Genomic DNA, 13407 nt, shown 5'->3' on the forward strand with positions numbered 1-13407 from the left:
TACCATTGCTCCTCAAGTCACTAACTTTATAGTGCATCCAGACTATCCGGTTTCTGGAAAAATGGGATGGAAATCCAGAAAAAGGAATAGCCATCCAGACTTGGCGGATTTTTAAAATAATATCGGTACAAGTTTATCAGCCATCCTTATCAAATCTGTTTTTCTGAGCCAAAACCTATAGAAAACAATTATAGAGCCTCAGTTTGACAATTTACCTTTTTTCTATTTTAAACCACATCAGACAGCTATTTTTATTTATCACTCATCATGTTGAATCGTCTCCTTCTGCTGGCATTTTTTCCAGAAACGCTGTCCACACTACAGTCTTCCGTCCCATTTTTCCATTTTTGGACCCTCTGATCCTTCCTGCCCAGAAAACGGAAAAATGGGATGGAAGACCTGTCTGCATTTCTGGATTTCCATCCCATTTTTCCAGAAAGCGGATAGTCTGGATGTGCTATTAGGTGGCACAACAAAATTTTAGGCTAGGTGGAAGAAGGTTTGGTGGTACCTTCTTTTTGGCCAACACGATGCCGCAATGCCCAATACCATGCCACAAAGTTGTAAAATTGTTCAATGGAGCATTATTATTATTATTTAGGGCGGACTCAAATGGGTTGAGACTCAGGCCTCCAAGGCCCATTGCCTCTACAATGGAGCATTAAGAATTGTCATTTTCCATCTTTTGAGGGACCAAGACTGAATATGAGTATGCTTTACAGAGGCAAAAAATTTGAAATTTAGCACTAAGAAGTGTCTTTTTTCTTCCATTTTGGACTTCTTATCACTGCTGGAGGGGGGGGGCCTTTAATTACTTTCTGGTTTGAAGATTTTTTTTTCACCAGGTCTTTCCACTGCTTATAGGATCCTATTATAGACTATAATAGTCTGTAGATATTGGAAATGGATCGGTTATATATCATGAAGAAATTCTTGAATTTTTTTTCTAAGGTTACCATTAGTACCATACTAAATTTCTTCTCTATTTTGCAGAATAGCATGGAATCATTTGCCAGAAAAAAATTAGATGCTCTATATAGCCCCTCAAAAAAAAAAATTTACTATGCAAAGTGTTTAATCTACCAAACTGATGGAAAAGGACAGCTTCACACTGTTAGTGATATAAAACGTGTCCGAGAACTTCTATTGACCAGATGCAAGTGCAATGCTAAGTACCATGCTCTAAGAAAGGACTGTCAGCAACCAAACTTCTTACAAAAAAGGCTTGTTTGGCATAGAACTTGTAGACAGAAATTTTTGTCTTGTGATCTCCATGGAGGTCTTTCTTTCTTCAAAGCTTGTAAAAGCAGTTTGAAGCATATTGAAGCTGTTGTGCTTGAAGCAGGATTTTTTTTTTTTTTTTTTTTTTTTTTTTTTTTTTACTGATGTGGTAAATTAACGATCGCCTAATGTTTTGGCTAGGTATAAAAAAGACAACAACAATATTCTAGTAGAAATCTGGACTTAGTCTGAGTGAAATAGAAAAATCAACGAACTTAGTTGCAAAAAACCACCAAGCGCACCTTTGGCACTTATATTCCCGAGATATTCGTAATCAGCATGGTCGATTTAGTCTAAAACCCCTCTCAAATCACTTGTCCCCCTCAGATTGCTATTTTGTCAGATTTTCAACTTTGGCTCCCCGACTACTTGTCATTATTGAAGAACAAATACAATTTGGGTGTAATACAATATTTTTAAATGAAATTTTTGTTCTAGATGTTTTTCTGCTCCTATTTTCATCAATTCTAAAAATACACTAATAAAAAAACAATGATTTTAGAATTATAATATTGTTAAGTAAAATATTATTATAATCAAAACTTGATTCAACTATATGATTAAATTTGAAAAAAAAGTCTCTTAAATCCCTTGACTGTGAGTGTAAAGACAAAATATTATTATTTACTTAAAAATATATGCCTTATATTGAAAAAAGTAGCATATCTGTTGTTTGTTTAAGTCAGGAGCGGATCTAGAAGAAAATCTTGGGGGGGGGGGGTGGCTTAATGTGACAAGGGCGCCAATAGGCAAAAAATTGTGGGGAGGGCAATGTGGCAAGGGCGTAAATAATTGACCAAATTTATTTAAGAAAGAGTGAAAACCAGAAAAAAACAAGGAATGAGGGCAGCAGAGATCATCTTGGGGGAGTAGTCACGGTCCCCCCCCCCCCGATCCGCCAGTTATCTAAGTTAGGTGAACACGACCCATTAATCTATTCTATGTTTGCTTTTTGTGACATTAATAGGAATGGAAGACTAGAAACTTGAACATTTTTGTAAAAAGATTTTGGAACAATGGGCATTGTTGAGGCTTTAGAATATATTACAAAGAAAAAATTATTATTATTTAAAGATTACATTATGTAAGGGCAGAGGGGGGCCTAGTTTGTTGACCAGGACCTGAAAAGAGAGGGATATGCAAAGACATCAAAGAAATGCAACACATCTTTAACAATAATCCTCTTAACTTGAAAATTTGCTATTTTAGAACGTCTTTAATTTAACTGCTATGAATTCTGTCCAGTGAGAAATACACGAATTAGGGAAATTTAAGTATTACGCTTTTACCTTTAAAAGGCTAATTTGTAGAATTGTTTTGAGATTTTTTTGATATATGTAATTTGTTAAAGTTAATGAACAAATCTGCACAACAGTAATTGAAAACTTCCGCCAAAAAATTCTCTTGAGGATGGGCATCTTATGTGTCAAAAAGTAATTTCAAGTCATATCATATTATCCCATATCCCTAAGTTGTTGCTATGCATGGCTGTAAGAAGTAAAGTTAAAAGGTTTGACATTAAGAAATTACCGCCTTATTACCTCAATCAGAGTTTGTTCTCCCAATAACAAGATTTATATAATTATAACACTCGGCAAAAAAAAGAGTATCTACATTGACAAGTATAGTACTAAAAGATGTAAATTCGCTCTGTTTGTGTCGGTAGCCTGGTGCTAGGATGATCACAAGGATCTTATGGATAAATTTACTTCTATCCTATTAATAAAAGGGAATCCTAAATTTAATTTAGTTTAAAATTATACTCAATTTAGCGTCTATCAAATAAGATAGTTATTTCCACGGTTTGTTGCTCTGGTTGAATGTGGGCCTCTTGGCTATCTTCTGGTATTGAACGGCTGAACAACAGCGTTTGTTTAAAAAGAAGAGTAAAGAATTTTGTGTTATGGGGGTGAGGAGCCATGATTCAGAGATTGATGATATATTTTATCATTTATTTTCTTGTGTTATTGTCTTCTTCTTTTTTTCCTCCTTTTTTCTTTCTTTTTTTTCTGTGTTTTATGAGAATATTCATTGGTATGACATACCAATGAATGTTAAAAAGAAATTTAAAATTTATTTAGAAGTTTATAAGTTATTTTTTAAGTAAGTTGAAATAGTTTGTGAAATATTAATTTTTATTTCATAATGTTTAAATTTTAAATATTTATTTATGAATCCTGGGCTAGCTGCTACTTTCATATTACAGTTGTGCTACTGTATCTTTGTCGTTTTCTTTATATTTCTACTATAGTGTTATTTGTTATCTTATCTTTGTCTAGGGCTAGTTTTTCGAGCTTGTCTCCCTAGGCCTAGTCAAACATATACATGTATATGTGAATAACAGCGGCGGATCCAGGGGGGCCGGGGGGGGCCGGGGCCCCCCCCCCCCCAAGATTTTCTGGCGCCCTCTCATCCATCGTGCAAACGACCCTTTTTTGTGAATGATTCAACTAAGGCCGACGCTAAAAAAAAAAATCGGATAAGCCGTAATTTTTTACTTTCTTTTTATCACATTATCTAAAGTTCAAATCCGACACTGCACGAATCATAATTATTGGGTTTATTTTTGGGACGTGCTAAACGAGCAAAACATTTTGTGAATGCTTACGAGAAACGCATGTCTTTGGGGAGTTGCGTGGGTGGTTAGATCCAACCGGCGGGAGGCTAGGCACGAGCGACCCTGCCACTGCCTTCGGAGTATTTTTGCTCCGTGTGTTAGACCAGTTAGACGGAAAAGCATTTAAAATGGGTCGGAAAAAAAAATCAGGGCATGAATATAGAACAGAGAAGAAACAAAGAATGATGGCGGAAAGCCGTAAAGGATCGAGGGACATCTCTGATTATTTTGCCAAGAAAGATCATATTAAAGGTAAGCTTTTAAAGATAGAACAATAAGGAAGGAGTGTCGTTTAAAGTGGGTATCAACACTTCTAATTTCTAGCTTTAGCCCATTGTCGGATAGCTTTCCTGATAAGGCTCATTCGTCAAGCTTCATCGTGTACCAGCTGCTTTTGTTGTTATATATTGCATACGGTCCCTCTTGTACAGTGTTCTTCGTATGCAATTTGTCCGAAGCGTTTGACCTGATTTTTACCAGCCCACTCGTCTCGCCTGACGGTTATGATATTGGCTTAAAGCAGTATTTTTACCGACACACTGTGTCAGCTCTGAAATTATCTTTCAAATTCTTGCAGTTAAAGCTCTCTCTTTAGCCTTGTAAACTTCGGTGATAATTGTTTCGGGTTTCAGCTCTTGAAAAATATTTGTTAGCAAAATGTCGGGGATCGGTTCTTGGGGTTGCAAATTAAATTAGTGATGTTTAGGGTGGTATTTTATTTTAAAGTCCGGGTTTCCTAGAAATAGTTTTGGGGTATGAAAGTTCAAGATTGTTGGGGGAGTTTAAAGTTAATGTTGCTGATTCAGTTTATTTTCAAATTTAGTTCCAATTCTGCCTTCACCATGTTGAGAGTTAAATCTACTAAAGCAAGCCATTATACAAAGTGTATATACGTTTACAATAAATGTCTTGTGCAAACTTTAAAAGAGAAACTTTTTTTGTTAGATGTTGAGACGACGGCAACTTCTGATGCCCACTCTGAGTCGACGGTCGGAATGCACAAAAACGCATTCAGCCAGGAGAACGAACTGTCACCAACAACTCCGTCTACTTCACAGACGGCCTTCATAACAAACTTCGGCGAAACGACACACACTGATCAGCTGACTGAAGGATCAAGAAGCAGTACTCAAACCTTGGTGGTACATAGCCCAACACTGATTTCACAGTCCCCCCACCCGCAGCAGAATCAAAGCGCTATTTTTTCGCCTGAAACTGACTTCACGCCGTCTAATGACTTTGGTATTGCAGTAGCGCTGAAAGAGCGAAATCAGTTGTCTTCTGGCGAAATTATGTTTTTTATGAACGAAAGGTGGAAGCCTAAGAACCAATCTGATCTTCCAGTCTCGACACAAAAGAGAAAAGGTGGCGAAGTCAAGCGTCGCTTGAATACCGAACATCTTGACCGGTATCCTTGGCTCGCAGTGAGTCGTCATCCAGACCACGAAGGCCTTTGGTGCAGTGTTTGTGTTTTGATGAGGACCAACGAAAGCGGAGGAGGATGGTCGACTTTATCTGGAGGCGGCGGAGGGCAAAAAATGGGAAAGTTGGTCTTGAAACCGCTAAAAGACTATTCGAAACTTACCGGGAAAGATGGTGCGCTGACAAACCATGCTGAAGCACAGTTTCACAAACACTGCCAGGAAAAAGCTGCCGCGCTGCTAACAACGTTTCAGCGCGGTAGTCAAGATCAAGATATCAGGAATGCTCTGGACTGTGAAAGGGTCAAGCAAATACAGCAGAACCGTGCACTCTTGAGAAGCGTTGTTGAAACTGTCAAGCTTTGCGGGGCACAGAATATCCCCCTTCGTGGCCACCGTGATGATGGCAAACTTGATATCCAAGACTCTGATGTCATTACAGCAGTAAACGACGGGAATTTCCGCCACCTACTTCGGTATCGGATTCAGAGTGGAGACTCGCAACTTAAAAATTTACTTGAAAATGCACCGAGCAACGCCAAATATACGAGTAAACAGATCCAGAATGAACTGATTGGAACAATTGGGGAAATGATAAAAACCGAAGTAGTGAGAAAAGCAAACAAAGCAACGGTTTGGTGTCTTCTTGCGGACGAGTCAACAGACAGGCAGACCAGGGAGCTGATGGTCATTGTTTGTCGTTATGTGTGTAAAACCGAGCAGGGATACGTGATTCGAGAAGATCCTTTTGCAGTTGTCGATGCCTTTCAAACCCTGTCAAGACTCGCTGGAGATGAGGAAAGTGACGACGGTAGAAGCATCGAAGAGAAGCTAGACGGCAAGAGCCTCGGGAAGCTGCTGTTGAGTGAGGTCAGGAAGTCAAATCTGGATTTGTCAAAGTGCGTTGGTCAAGGATACGACAAAGCTGCTAGCATGGCAAGCTTGACAAATGGTGCTGCTGCTGAAGTTAAACGCCAGTGTGAACTGGCATATTACTTCCACTGTGTGAGCCATGCCACAAATCTCTCATGTTCAAAGATAGTTTCAGTTCCCATTCTGCGCAATGCCCAAGACGTTGTTCGAGACACAATTTCTCACTTCAGCTCAAGTGCCAAGAGAACAAGACTTCTAAAAAAGCATCTTATCGCGGACAAAGCTAAAACAGAGACACTCGTCAGTCTTTGTACCACGAGATTTGTAGAGAGACACGAAGCAATCAGCAGGTTTTGGGACTCCCTTCCGTCGATCGTTTCTGCTCTGCAGGAGATGGAAGGATGGCACGATCGAGAGGCAAGTAGCAGAGCTTATGCATTACGATCCTGCATTGAAAAGTCAGATACACTCGTAGGACTGGTTTGCCTGAATTCGTTTTCGTCGATCATGAAACCTTTGGCCGAGTCACTACAACAGAAGGATGGTGACCTCGTGAGAGCCTTGTCCCTCATTAGCAGCGTGAAGGCAATGCTGGAAGATATGCGATCACATGCCGAAACCAAATTCAGACTGCTTTACGAAGATCTTCTGAAAATGGCCGAAAAGATTGATGCTACCATCAAGGTAACGCAGCCACGCATAGCTTCACGTTCTACATACCGGGCAGGGGTACCCAAGATGGATCCAGAAAGTCATTATAGGATGGCGGTATTTATTCCAGCCCTGGACGCCATGCTGCTTGATTTTACGGAGCGGTTCAGCTGCCATTTTACGAATGCTGCAAAACTTTCAGCTTTGATCCCGGCTGTGGTTAATGGCAAACGCTGGGAGGACGTTCAGCCAGGGTACGAAAAGTACAAGGAGCTGCTCGTGGGTACGGAGATAGACGTTAAAACCGAGTTCGAGATTTGGAACAAGTATTGGTCTAAGGAAACAGTGCAAAAACCGAAAACAGCTATTTCAGCGCTGAACAGTTGTCAGGAAAATGTATTTCCCACCATCTTCGCATTGTTGACAATTCTCGCGACGCTTCCTGTGTCAACCTGTGAAGCAGAACGAATGTTTTCAAAGGTTGACAGGACATGTTCATCAATACGAAGCACGATGACTGAAGAGAGGTTGGAGGCTCTACTACTCATGCAGACTTACAGAGACGAACTGCCGAAAACAGACGATGCTATCGATATGTTCGCTCTCAGAAAAGCTCGCCGATTGAGTTTAGTTGTGTAGTGTGGTACTGTTTTTATTTTCTTTTGTTACGTTTTACCTTTATGAGCATATTTGGCAGTGTTTTCATATAAATAAAGAGCTATCAAATTAGTCCTGTATAATCAGTTTTTGGCGCCCTGTGTCCGGCGCGGCCCCCCCAAGATTTTCCTCTAGATCCGCCGGTGGTGAATAATATAATAACTGAAGTCGAACTTGAGGTGACTTATTTTATTTAATAGGTGTGCCCATTTCCAATGCATGCAAAGAAAGAAAAACATTTTTTAGTGACCAATAATATTTTCACAAAACTTCAGTTGACTTCTGCATTTTCTTTGCCCAAGCTGGAGAAAGATCTCCTTGAAAGTTTTAGTCAGTACATTTGTTTTTAACCTGCAAATGAAAAAAGACTTAACTAAAAAAAAGTTCTTGTGATGAAAGCAACGATTGAATTTGAAACTTAAAACAGACAAAATTGCTGCTTTTCAGTATATGTAACATATATCTGAAAAACTGTTTTAAATAACCTGGCTTGTGATATTTCCCTATATTTATAGAATTCTGAAATTCTAACACTTTACTGAAAACTCAATTAATTTTAATTGGGAGTTGAAGCCATTTCAATTAATATTTTAAAACGTTTTTACATGTTTATTACTAAATTAAAAAATAATTTCCAGGTTTTTATGCAATAAATTTTGCTTGATATAGTAGCAAGCATGTTTTGAATCTTTTCAGATTTTCAATTTAGAATTAGTTTAATATTTTTGTACTTAAGCTAGATTATCGTCACTATTTCGACTTATTGGGTATGAATATAGACCTTACTATTTTCTTATAAAAATGAGATTATATTCTATCCCTATATTGGAGGCCCCTAGAAAATACTCCCGCGGAAAATGCACCCCGTAAAAAAATATTCCCCCAAAAATACCATCCCCACACGGCTGGCTGGTCTCCAATCCCTTTGGACTTTCAAAAAAAGTACTAAAACTCTCAATTTCTGATCTATTGAGCACACACTAAAGTTTCTGTGACCATGAGGAGGAGGTATGGATAAGAAATACGCCCTCTCCCTCCTATATATAATAAATTCTGCTCATTTTGGGGTCTAATGTTACCCATTACTTTCATAATAAAAGCATAGACCAGAAATATTCCTAGAAAGCAGAAGGTAGTAGATATCAAATTCACATTTTTGATGCGTTCTTCAAGACTCTTTTTGTACCCTCGCCAAAAAAAAAAAATTGTTGGAAACTAACCTTTCCCTGGCTTTTCGCAGGCTTAGGAATTGATCTTGAAACACAGTGGCCGTTTAATTAGAAAAATAATCTTTTTTTAATTCTATAAAAAAAAACTGTGCCACCACCCATAAAAATCCGTAGAATTCGACAACGCTTTCGTCCGTAAAAACTTAAACAACAAGAATTTGTTGGTTCCCTATAGCCAACTATCTTTTCAATGGAAAGCTAAACCTTCTTAAACATTTTGGTACCACATGTTTTTAGCTTAATTTTAATGATTTTTCGCAAACGTTTTTTCTTCTTCTTTTGTTAATTTGGCACCTGCTACTGCCCAAAATTGCAGAATTGACCAGAAATGTTCCCAGAAATCATAAAGGGGAGATATCAATATAACATTTAGATGCGTTTTTAAGAATTTTTTTGTATCCCTTCCCCCACCCCCCAAAATAACCTTTACTGGAAAATACCCCTTTCCTGGCTTTTTGCGGGCTTAACAACTATTTTTGAATCACAGTGACCATTTAATTAAAAAAATAAGCTTTTTTTAGATTCTATATAAAAAATTTACTGGAACCCGTAGAATCTGACAACGCTTTCGTCCGCAAAAACTTTAAACATAAGAATTTGTTACTTACCAAAGCCAACCACCCTTTCAAAAGAAAGCAAAACCTTCTGAAACCTTTTGGTATCATATGTTTTTTGATTAATCTTGATGCTTTTTCGCCTGCATTTCTTTCTGCTTCTTTTCTTTTTAATTTGGCACTCGTTACTGCCAAAAATTGGAGAAGTTCACATGGAAGACTTTTCAACAAAAATGGTTTTACGTTTTTTTCTAAGTTTATTAGATACTTATGGCGTGTCAATTCCTCTTTTTCCCTTTCTTTAGCACGTCTCAACGAAACTTATCTTATTCTCCGGGGGCTGTATTTTATGAGGAGGGGGGTATTTTCCGCAGGGAGAGGTGCTTTCCGGAGAAGGAAGGGGGTCACGGGGGATGAGGCATTTTACGGGAGAGTGGGTATTTTCCAGGGGGTAAATGCCAAGAAACCACTTTTCCTATAAAGAACGCTAACAGTACAGTTTCCCCGACGTATAAACAGAAAGTTCCTATTAAACCCTGTAGAGAAAATTTAGTAAATATGGGTTCAAAACCTTCCTCTCTGAGAGCTGCAAAATGCCTCTTCCATACGAGCATGATTGAAAAGTACTACCGTTTTGGGATACAACCTACTTAAAAGTCATTATGGTTAAAATGTGGAAATCATGTATTTTTTAATTTTTGTTGGGGTTCCAAGAACCAAACTTTAGAGGGGGTTGGACTTTGTGATAACCACCTAATTAAACATAAATAATTTAATATGAAATAAAACATTTACAACGCAAAAAAAATACAAGATGCAAATTTTGGAAATATCACTTGTTATTAAGATAAAAGTAAACATCCTGGGATGTGTGGGCTTGAAAAGAAATTACTGAATAGCCACTTTTCCTAGCTATGTGCGTTAATTGGCCGAATTAATACGGTTGAGATTTGATATATAAGCTGAGATTTTTGGGACAGAGGACACACAAATCTATTTGTCGGGCTAACCTCTATCCGTTTGTTTTTAGAAATACCTTGGAGTATATGTTCAAATATTGTAAGTGTTCAAGTATTTTACTGTATCGTATATTACATTATAATTGTGAATCAAACGAGAAAAAAACGAGGATTATACGAGCCAGTGAAAGTGTAGACTATAATGCAAATATTTCGGTCAAGACCTCCGCTTGACCAATCAGTATTAAATTGCCAATCAGTATTATATTTTTATTCAGTTACCCCTTCACCGTTACATGGAAAGGGTCGTCAAATTTTAGTTGTTTTGTTTTAAGGTTTGATTTTTTTTTTATATTATCCTTGGATTTTATTAGTAATTCTTATTTTATTACCGTGCACTGAGAACGGTCAAGCAGAGGTCTAGACCGAAATATTTGCATTATAGCTCACACTTTTCACTGGCTCGTATAATCCTCGTTTTTCTCTACTTTACGGTTTTTTCGTTTTGTCATGATTAGCCAGTGTGGTCGCAGAAATTATTTATTTGCCATTGATGACACAACTAATAAAAACACGGGAAAGCGGAAATGGAAAAAGAAAAAAAAATATGATGAAAGTGACTGATGATCAGAAAATATGGCGAAGTGATTAATTTGAAGATTTTCTTTAATTATCTTGCGTTTCTTCAGTTTCTATGTTTAGTCTTTTGCATGTCCGTAGTATTTAGAAACTTTGCAGCCTTAGTTCAGGGTCGCACATTTGACCCCTCCCCCTCAATATTAGAAACTACATTATTTGGTATTTTAATTCAAAAGTAACTTTTTTGGTATTTTCATTGATAAAAACTGCTCCCTCTATTTTTGAAATATACATCACGGTCACCCCTCCCGCCAAACATACAGACATCTTTGTAAATTGGTACTACTAAGGTAATCTTAATAAAAGAAGTGTTGATGCAATTCCTAAGTATCACAACATTTTTTTTTCCTTTGTAATTCCAGATCCTGAGGGATTACAAAGATTCTGCTTTTTGTTGTTGTTTTTTTATACAGAGTATCACTTAATTTACATATGCTTACTCTCTTTTAATGAATAGTTTATGTAACCTTTCCACAAAAATAAAAAAAATCAGAAAGCAATATCATTTGGCGTGTGGGCATGTAGCAATGTTACCAAGTCTAAAGTGGTTCTGGGAGTTTGCCTCCTGAAAATACTCTCCCCCTCGTGGAAGATACACCTGGCAGAGGGGGGTATTCCCCCCCCTCTAAAACAAAGATTCTGTTTTAGGATGGTTCCATGTTTAATTGGGAAGTAGACAAATATGAAGTAATGTTTTTATACATAGTTGTAATTAAATTTAAATATATAGTTAACATTTTACTTATATAGTTAACAATTTTAATTATATAGTTAACATAGTAAACATTTTAAATAATAGATTTTCAGTGGGAGAGTGGATTCTTCTAATATTAGAAAGAAACAAACACAACTTTCAGGGGACTGTTTCTGATACTTTTTTGTCGTTTTATTTTTAAATGTTTTTATTTGCCTTCAATTACAAGTTGTTTCAACTGAAAGTAAGGAGCAACATTAAAACTTATAACGAACAGAAATTATTACGTATATGAGAGGGTTCATCCTCTAGTCAATACCTTGCGCTTTACGCTAAAGTTCGAAGTTTGTTCCAATGCTTTAAGAATGACCCCTGAATGGCAAAGGCCGTTTAATTAGCATAGAAAGCTCTTTAGAAAGTATATAAAAAAAACTTTAGCGTAAAAAGCAAGGTACTGACTAGGGGGCAAACCCCCTCATATAAGTAATAATTTCTGTTCGTTTTAAGTTTTAATGTTGCTCTTTACTTTCAATGGAAAAAACTCGTTTTTTATATAATTTCTGATCGTTTTTTAAATAATGCTGGGAAATCCGGCGCCCCCTTCATAGAAATATCCCTTCTCCCCTGAAAACATCCTCCATCGAAAGATCCTCCCATGTAACCCCCTCCTCCGAAAGCCCCCCCCCCCCCGCCAGAAAATATCCCTCCTGAAAAGGTCTGTATACATCCCAATAAAACAATGGGCGAAGTTCATAACTTGCAGCCCTTCCCCTGGGAACTGTGGGGGATTAAGTCATCCTAAAAGACATATTTATTAAATTTTCGACTATGCTGAACAAAATGAATATCTCAAAATTCTGATCAGGTGACTTTGGGGCAAAAATGAGAGTGGGAGGGGGCCCAGTTGCCCTCCAATTTTTTGTTCACTGAAAAAGGGCACTAGAACTTCTAATTTCTTTTCGAATAAGCCCTCTCGCGATATCCTAGGACCACTGGATCGATACGATCGCCCCAGGGAAAAAAAGAAAAGAAATAAACACGCATCTGTAATGTTTCTTCTGGCAAAAAAATACAAAATTCCACATTTTTGCAGATAGGAGCTTGAAACCTCTACAGTAGTATTTTGTGATACACTGAATCTCATGGTTTGATTTTCATTAAGATCATATCACCTTTAGGGGGTGTTTCACCCTTTTTCGGAAATGAGGCAATTTTTTGCAGGCTCAAAACTTTTGATGGGTAAGACTGAACTCGATGAAACTTATATATTTGAAATCAGCATAAAAATCTAATTCTTTTTATGTATATAAAAAGTGGTGTCAAAATTCCATTTTTTAGAGTTTCAGTTACTATTGAGCCGGGTCGCTCCTTAGTTACAGTTCGTTACCACGAACTGTTTGATTACCGTAGTTAAATTAACAAGAAGTACCTTATTTAAAAATTTTTTTTTTTCAAAAGCTTGCAGTTAATAGATCTCTTCAAAGGCACAGTCAGGTATTTCAACTGTGATGAGCAAAATAGCTATCCCAAAGTTTCATTTGAAATTTCTGGCGTAATAAGGGGCTGCTTGCTGCAAATCTTTTACTCAGAAAGGGCACTATAGTCTTTATTTTCCTATCGAAGAGCCCCTAAGACGTTTCTTCGACAACAACTTCCATAAGCAGTGGTTTGGTAAAAAAATTATTGTTACATATCGTCAACTTTGCCCTTCACCTAATCAGTGCTATTTACACAACTTGTTTTGTTTTATAATGAAATTGATTTTATGTAACTGTCTTTGTGATATGATCCAATTTAGGGACTATCTATTTCTAATTTAGAAAATTCCAATC

Source organism: Artemia sp. Qi Xiang Cuo, chromosome 17 (assembly GCF_049724085.1).
Source record: "Artemia sp. Qi Xiang Cuo chromosome 17, ASM4972408v1, whole genome shotgun sequence".
In the NCBI taxonomy this organism is placed as follows: domain Eukaryota; kingdom Metazoa; phylum Arthropoda; class Branchiopoda; order Anostraca; family Artemiidae; genus Artemia; species Artemia sp. Qi Xiang Cuo.